We start from the raw sequence: 8904 nt of genomic DNA, 5'->3' as shown, positions 1-8904 counted from the left end.
CTGCATCAGAGATCAGCTGGCCAGCCAACTGAGCTAACTGACCCACAGTTACATGGCACTGTGAAGTGCCTTGGATGTTCCTTTACATTAAATCGATCACATGGATATAAGTTGTTGTAATGCATGGCCAACACTTGTACCACAGCCCACTACACTTAAATAGATTGTCTGGCTATCCTTACAATTCTGTTTTTTGAACCTTACTGAGTCTAATTACATGGCTACGATTCCAAGCTGCACTTCAAAAGGGATCTTCTAAGATCAGGAAGTCCTTTTAACTTCTTCCTTCTAATTCCAGAATGAAGATAGAATTGTAGAATCATAGACACATAGGGATGTACAGCATGGAAACTGACCCATCTGTTCAAATTGTCCATGGTCACCAGATCTCCGAAATTATTCTAGTCCCATTTTCCAGCACTTGGTCCATATCCCTCGAAACCCTTTCTATTCATATAACCATCCAGATGCCTTTTAAATGTTGTAATCATACCAACCTCCATCACTTCATCTAGAAGCTCATTCCATACACACACCACTCTGCATGAAAAAGTTGCCCCTTAGGTCCCCTTTAAATCCTTCTCCTCTCACCCTAAACCTTTGCCCTTTAGTTCTGGACTCCCAAACCCCAGGGAAAAGACTTTGTCTATTTATCCTATCCATGCCCCTAATGATTTTATCAACCTCTATAAAGTCACCCCTCAGCCTCTGAGACTCCAGAGAAAACAACCCCAGCCTATTCGGCCTCTCCCTGTAGCTCAAATCCTCCAACCCTGGCAATGTCCTTGTAAATCTTTTCTGAACCCTTTCAAGTTTCACAACATCCTTCCAATAGGAAAGAGACCAAAACTGCATGCAATATTCCAAAAGTGGCCTAACCTCCCAATTTCTACACTCAGTGCTCTGACCAATAAAGGAAAGCATACCAAACGCCTTCTTCACTATACTATCTACCTGTGACTTTATTTTCAATGAACTATGAACCTACACTCCAAGGTCTCTTTGTTCAGCAATACTCCCAGGACCTTACCATCAGGTGTATAAGTCCACCCTGATTTGCTGTTCCAAAATGTGGCATTTCACATTTATCTAAATTAAACTCCATCTGCCACTCCTCAGTCCATTGGCTTATCTGATCAAGATCCTGTTGTAATCTGAGGTAACCTTCTTCACTATTCACTACAGCTCCAATTTTGGTGTCATCTGCAAACTTATTAATTATACCTCTTATGTTCACATCCAAATAATTTATGTAAATGACAAAAAGCAGTGAACCCAGCACCAATCCTTGTGGTACTCCACTGCTCACTGGCCTCCTCCAGTCTGAAAGACAACCCTCCACCACCACCCTCTGTCTTCTCCCTTCAAGCCAGTTCTGTATCCAAATGGCTAGTTCTCCCATGTATTCCATGACATTAGCCTTGCTAACCAGTCGAACATGAGAAACCTTGTTGAACACTTTATTGCAGTCAATATAGATCATGTCCACCACTCTGCTATCATGAATTCTCTTCGTTACCTCTTCAAGAAACCTCAGGCAAGTTAATGAGACATGATTTCCCACACACAAAGCCAAGTTGACTATCCCTAATCAGTCCTGTCCCTCAGGATTCGCTCCAACAACCTGCCCACCACCGACATCAGGCTCACTGGTCTATAGTTCCCTAGCTTTTCCTTACCACCTTTCTTAAATAGTGGCATCACGTTAGCCAACCTCCAGAATTATAGTACCTCACCTGTGACTATCGATGATACAAATATCCCAGCAATCACTTTCCTAGCTTCCCACAGAGTTCTAGGGTACACCTGATTAGGTCCTGGGAATTTATCCACCTTTTTTGCTACTGCTTTTGGAGAGGTTTTAAACTAATGTGGCAGGGAACTGGGAACCAGAAGAGAAAACAAGTAGACAGCGAGGTGGAAACTGGAGACTGCAAGAATTATGAAGATAACATTAATAAAGGGAAGAATAGGCAGAGAGCAGGTGAGCGCAAAAGAACTGTGGCCTGAAATGCAAGGAGTATAGCGTGTAAGGCAGATCAACTTAGGGCTTGGATTGGTGCCTGAGAGAATGACGTTATTGCAATCACAGAGACTTGGTTGAAGGAAGGGCATGATGATTGGCAACTAAATGTTCCAGACGCTTCAGACAGGACAGGGTGGGAAGTAAAAGAGGGGGTGGAGTTGCATTGCTGGTCAGGGACAATATCACGGCTGTGCTAAAGGAGGACACTATGGAGGTCTTGGATAGTGAAGCATTATGGGTGGAGCTGAGAAATAAGAAAGGTGCAGTTACAGGCCTCCCAACAGTGAGCATGAGGTAGAAGAACATATAGGTAAACAGATTATGGAAAGATGTAGAGGCAATAGGGTTGTGGTGATGGGAGATTTTAATTTTTCCAACATTGACTGGGATACACTTAGCGTCGGAGGTCTGGATGGGGCAGAATTTGTACGAAGTGTCCAGGAGGGTTTTCTAGAGCAGTATGTCAATATTCCGATGAGGGAAGGGGCCATATTGGATCTGGTACTGGGGAACGAGCCAGGACAAGTGGTAGAAGTTGCGGTGGGGGATTTCTTTGGGAACAGTGACCACAATTCTGTAAGTTTTAGAATACTCATAGACAAAGAAGAGAGTGGTCCTTAGGGAAGAGTACTAAACTGGGCCAAGGCCAATTATATCAAAATTAGGCAGGAGCTGGGAAATGTGGATTGGACACTGCTATTTGAAGTGAAGTCCACATTTGAGATGTGGGAGGCTTTCAAAGATAGGTTAAAGATAGTGCAGGATAGGCATGTCCCGTTGGAGGCAAAGGATAGGAAGGGCGAGATTCATGAACCGTGGATGACAGGAGAAATTGTACGACTAGCCAAGAGGAAAAGAGAAGCGTAAATAAGGTTGAGGCAGCTAAGAACAGAATGGGCCCTGGAGGAATATCGGAAGAGTAGGACCAGTCTTAAAGGAGGAATCAAGTGGGCTAAAAGGGGTCATGAAATAGCTTTAGCGAGCAGGATTAAGGAGAATCCCAAAGCATTTTATTCTTATATAAGAAGCAAATGGGTTACTAGAGAAAGGATTGGTCCACTAAAAGATAATGAAGGAAGGCTGTGTGCCGAACCTGAGAGAATAGGTGAGATTCTGAATGATTACTTTGCATCAGTGTTCACAGAGGAGAGGAACATGATGAATGGTGAGATTAGAGATAGAAGTTTGATTAGTCTGGATCACATTGGCATAAGTAGGGAAGATGTGTTAAGTCGGCTAGAGGTTATTAAGGTGGACAAATCCCCAGGATCGGATGGGATCTATCCCAGGTTGCTGAGGGAGGCAAGAGACAAATAGCTGGGGCCCTGACAGATATCTTTGTGGCATCCTTAAACACAGGTGAGGTGCCGGAGGACTGGAGAGTTGCTCATGTTGTCCCCCTGTACAAGAAGGGTAGTAGGGATATTCCGGGTAACTACAGACCAGTGAGCCTGACGTCAGTGGTGGGGAAGTTGCTGGAAAAGATACTGAGGGATAGGATCTATTTATATTTAGAAAAGAATGAGCTTATCAGTGATAGGCAACATGGTTTTGTGCGGGGGAGATCGCGCCTTACCAACTTAATAGAGTTCTTTGAGGTAATGACCAAGTTGATAGATCAAGGAAGGGCTGTAGATGTCATATACATGGACTTTAGTAAGGCGTTTGATAAGGTTCCCCATGGTAGACTAATGGAGAAAGTGAAGTCACATGGTGTGCAGGGTGTTCTGGCTGGTTGACCAACAGGAGACAGAGAGTAGTAGGATTCATAATGAGAGGTCATGCTTTCAAGGTGAGAGTGGAAAGTTTAAGGGGGATAAACGCGGCAAGTACTTCACACAGAGGGTGGTGGGTATTTGGAACGCGTTGCCAGCAGAGGTGGTAGAGGCAGGCACGGTAGATTCATTAGGATGCATCTGGACAGATGCATGAGTAGGTGGGGAGCAGAGGGATACAGATGCTTAGGAATTGACCGACAGGTTTAGACAGTGGATTTGGATCGGCTCAGGCTTGGAGGGACGAAGGGCCTGTTCCTGGACTGTAAATTTTCTTTGGTTTGTTCTTTGTCCATCTGCCACTCCTCAGCCCATTGGCCCATCTGATCAAGATTTCATTGCACTCTGAGGTAATCTTCTTCACTATTCACTGCACCTCCAATTTTGGTGTCATCTGCAAACTTATTAACTATACCTCTTATGCTCACATCCAAATCATTTATATAAATGACAAAAAACAGTGGACCCAGCACCGATCCTTGTGGCACTCCACTGATCACAGGCCTCCAGTATGAAAAACAACCCTCCACCACCACCCTCTGTCTTCTACCTTTGAGCCTGTTCTGTATCCAAATGGCTAGTTCTCCTTGCATTCTATGACTTCTAATGTCTGACTATCGATGATACAAATATCTCAGCAAGGGACTCAGCAATTCCGAGCTTCCAGCAGTGTTCTAGGGTACACCTGATCAGCTCCTGGGAATTTATCCACCTTTATGCATTTTAAGACATCCTCCCCTGTAATATGAACATTTTTCAAAATGTCACCATCTATTTCCCTGCATTCTGTATCTTCCATGTCCTTCTCCACAGTAAACACTGACGCAAAATACTCGTTTAGTATCTCCCCCATCTCCTCTGGCTCCACACAAAGGCCGCCTTGCTGATCTTTGAGGGGCCCTATTCTCTCCCTTAGTTTCCCTTTGAACTCTTCTTAACTCTATTTGCCAAAGCTCTGCAGGAAACAGTCATTTTGTTCTAAATAAGGGCAATTGTTTGTTTATAGAGTTTTTTGAATCCAGGAAGATTGATAAATGTGTTCTCGGATGAAAAGGGAAAGATATAAAAGGGACCTAAGGGGCAATGTTTTCATATGGAGGGTGGTGTGTGCAGGGAATGAGCTGTCACAGGAAGTCATGGAGTCATAGAGATGTACATCAGACCCTTCAGTCAGGCCCGTCCATGCTGACCAGATATCCTAAATTAATCTAGTCCCATTTGCCAGCACTTGGCCCATATCCCTCTAAGCCCTTCCTATTCATATATCCATCCAGATGCTTTTTAAATGCTGTAACTGTACCAGCCTCCACCACTTCCTCTGGCAGCTCATCGCATACATGTACCACCCTCTGCGTGAAAAAGTTGCCTCTTAGGTCCCTTTTATATCTTTCCCCTCTCACCCTAAACCTATGCCCTCTAGTTCTGGACCCGTTCCAACCCAGGGAAAAGACCTTGTCTATTTACCCTGTCCATGCCCTTCATGATTTTATAAACCCCTATAAGGTCACCGATGTTCCAGGGAAAACAGCCCCAGCCTGTTCATCCTCTCCCTGTAGCTCAAGTCCTCCAACCCTGGCAACATCTGTGTAATCTTTTCTGGACCATTTTAAGTTTCACAACATCCTTCCTGTAGCAGGGAGATTTCCTGGTTTCTGATGTTTCACACCCTCGACCGCCCCCCCCCCCCCCCCCTCCTCCACTCCCACTCCCATGCGCCCCCCACACTCATATTTCAGCCCTCCCCATTCCTGATGGGAGTCCTGACTACCTTCAATTGCACTCTCTGAAACTCTGCTCCTATTCTACATCACATCTCAACGTCCCCTGACCCCTCAACTCTATCTCTTTCGCCAAGCTCTTGGCCAATCCTAGCTCCATTGGCAATGCCCACAGTCTGGACACCCCTTGGAATTTCTTCAATATCAAAGTGCAAGAAGTTGTTATTGGTTGAAGGAGTGTTGACAGTAAACCCCGAAACCTATACTGGCAAACTGCTGCTTCAGTGATCCTGCACAAAACAGAACCAAGGAGGTGAACTGGTGAAAATATGGCTAGGACTAAATTAATCATGTTTGATTTCATTCCATAGTGATCTCCTATACCCCAATTCTGTCACATACCACCCTTCACACTGTCACTGAAAGAGGACCATGTCATGTTGGCAATTCAATGGAACCAAACCTGATAGTGACTCCCCAAAACTCCAACCTACCTAAGATTGACCTTTCCCCATTCCATGTTTCTACAGAAGGGAGGCTGGCACACAGAGCTCTATTTAAACAAATTTGAAGCAAACATTCTTTGCTCTGCATACGGGTCGGTACGGTGGCTCACTGATTAGCACTGCTGCCTCACAGCACTAGGGACCCAGGTTCGATTCCAGCCTCAGGTGATTGCCTGTGTGGAGTTTGCGCATTCTCCTCGTGTCTGTGTGAGTTTCCCCTGGGTGTTGCAGTTTCCTCTCATAATCCAAAGTTGTGCAGGTTCGGTGGATTGGTGATGCCTAATTGCCCAGTATCCATGGATGTGTACATTACGTATGTTAGCCATGGTAAATGCAGGGGTAGGGTAAGGTGGGGGTGGGGGTGGGTCTGGGAGGGATGCTCTTTGAAGGGTCAGTGTGGACTTGATGGGCCGAACAGCCTGCTTCTGCATCTTGCTAATGGAGGCTGGTACAATTACAACATTTAAAAGCCATCTGGATGGGTATATGAAAGGGAAGGGTTAAGATGGAATGGGCCAAGTGCTGGAAAATGGGACTAGATTAGGTTAGAATGTCTGGTCAGCATGGATGAGTTGGACCAAAAGGTCTGTTTCCATGTTGTACATCTCTATGACTCCATTTAGGTGTTTTCTCACCCATCAAGATTGAAATTATGTAATGGTGAACTCATCCTTATCTAATCCAGCCCAGTGCAGCATTTCATGTAGTTGTCCACACATCCACTGTCAATGCTCCTTCTCTGTTGTCTGCCTCAGGGACACTGTCTTTGATTGGTTCTGCTCCAACATTACCAAATACTGGATTAGTGGTGCTGGAAGAGCACAGCAGTTCAGGCAGCATCCAACGAGCAGCGAAATCAACGTTTCGGGCAAAAGCCCTTCATCAGGAATAAAGGCAGTGAGCCTGAAGCATGGAGAGATAAGCTAGAGGAGGGTGGGGGTGGGGAGAGGGTAGCATAGAGTACAATGGGTGAGTGGGGGAGGAGATGAAGGTGATAGGTCAAGGAGGAGAGGGTGGAGTGGATAGGTGGAAAAGGAGATAGGCAGTTTGGACAAGTCAAGGAGACAGTAACTGAGCTGGAAGTTTGAAACTAGGATGAGGTGGGGGAAGGGGAAATGAGGAAGCTGTTGAAGTCCACATTGATGCCCTGGGGTTGAAGTGTTCCGAGGTGGAAGATGAGGCGTTCTTCCTCCAGGCGTCTGGTGGTGAGGGAGCGGCGGTGAAGGAGGCCCAGGACCTCCATGTCCTCGGCAGAGTGGGAGGGGGAGTTGAAATGTTGGGCCGCGGGGCGGTTTGGTTGATTGGTGCGGGTGTCTCGGAGATGTTCCCTAAAGCGCTCTGCTAGGAGGCGCCCAGTCTCCCCAATGTAGAGGAGACCACATCGGGAGCAACGGATACAATAAATGATATTGGTGGATGTGCAGGTGAAACTTTGATGGATGTGGAAGGCTCCTTTAGGGCCTTGGATAGAGGTGAGAGAGGAGGTGTGGGCACAGGTTTTACAGTTCCTGCGGTGGCAGGGGAAAGTGCCAGAATAGGAGAGTGGGTCATAGGGGGGTGTGGACCTGACCAGGTAGTCACGGAGGGAACGGTCTTTGCGGAAGGCGGAAAGGGGTGGGGAGGGAAATATATCCCTGGTGGTGGGGTCTTTTTGGAGGTGGCGGAAATGTCGGTGGATGATTTGGTTGATGCGAAGGTTGGTAGGGTGGAAGGTGAGCACCAGGGGCGTTCTGTCCTTGTTATGGTTGGAGGGGTGGGGTCTGAGGGCGGAGGTGCGGGATGTGGACGAGATGCATTGGAGGGCATCTTTAACCACGTGGGAAGGGAAATTGTGGTCTCTAAAGAAGGAGGCCATCTGGTGTGTTCTATGGTGGAACTGGTCCTCCTGGGAGCAGATACGGCGGAGGCGGAGAAATTGGGAATACGGAATGGCATTTTTGCAAGAGATAGGGTGGGAAGAGGTGTAATCCAGGTAGCTTTGGGAGTCGGTGGGTTTGTAAAAAATGTCAGTGTCAAGTCGGTCGTCACTAATGGAGATGGAGAGGTCCAGGAAGGGGAGCGAGGTGTCAGAGATGGTCCAGGTAAATTTAAGGTCAGGGTGGAATGTGTTGGTGAAGTTGATGAATTGCTCAACCTCCTCGCGGGAGCACGAGGTGGCGCCAATGCAGTCATCAATGTAGCGGAGGAAGAGGTGGGGAGTGGTGCCGGTGTAATTACGGAAGATCAACTGTTCTACATAGCCAACAAAGAGACAGGCATAGCTGGGGCCCATACGCGTGCCCATGGCTACACCTTTGGTCTGGAGGAAGTGGGAGGATTCAAAGGAGAAATTGTTAAGGGTGGGGTCATGGTCGAGGGAGCAGTAGGAAGAGGTGTCCTCGAGTTGGCGTTTGGCTTCAGCGGTGTAGAGGTCAGTGCGCCAGACTACCACTGCGCCCCCTTTATCCGCTGGCTTGATGGTGAGGTTGGGATTGGAGCAGAGGGATTGGAGGGCTGCGCGTTGTGAGGGTGAGAGGTTGGAGTGGGGGAGGGGGGATGACAGGTTGAGGCGGTTAATGTCCCGGCGGCAGTTGGAAATGAAGAGGTCGAGGGCAGGTAATAGGCCACCATTACCAAACCTAGCAACAACATTCGCAACCCATTAATTTGTGAAGCCCCTTGATTGCATGCAGCTCAAAGTCCCAAACCCATTCCTAAGTCCCACGTGAGACGAGCTGAATAGTCCTTTGTGCAAACCCTTCATAAGTTCATATGGTATAGGAGCAGAATTAGGCCCTTCGGCCCATCAAATCCGCTCCGCCATTCAATCATGGCTGATACGCTCCTTACCCCCACTTTCCTGCCTTCTCCCCATAACCCCTCAACCCATTACCAAATAA

Source organism: Chiloscyllium punctatum, chromosome 4 (genome assembly GCF_047496795.1).
Source record: "Chiloscyllium punctatum isolate Juve2018m chromosome 4, sChiPun1.3, whole genome shotgun sequence".
Taxonomy (NCBI): domain Eukaryota; kingdom Metazoa; phylum Chordata; class Chondrichthyes; order Orectolobiformes; family Hemiscylliidae; genus Chiloscyllium; species Chiloscyllium punctatum.
This window is presented reverse-complemented; position numbering follows the sequence as displayed.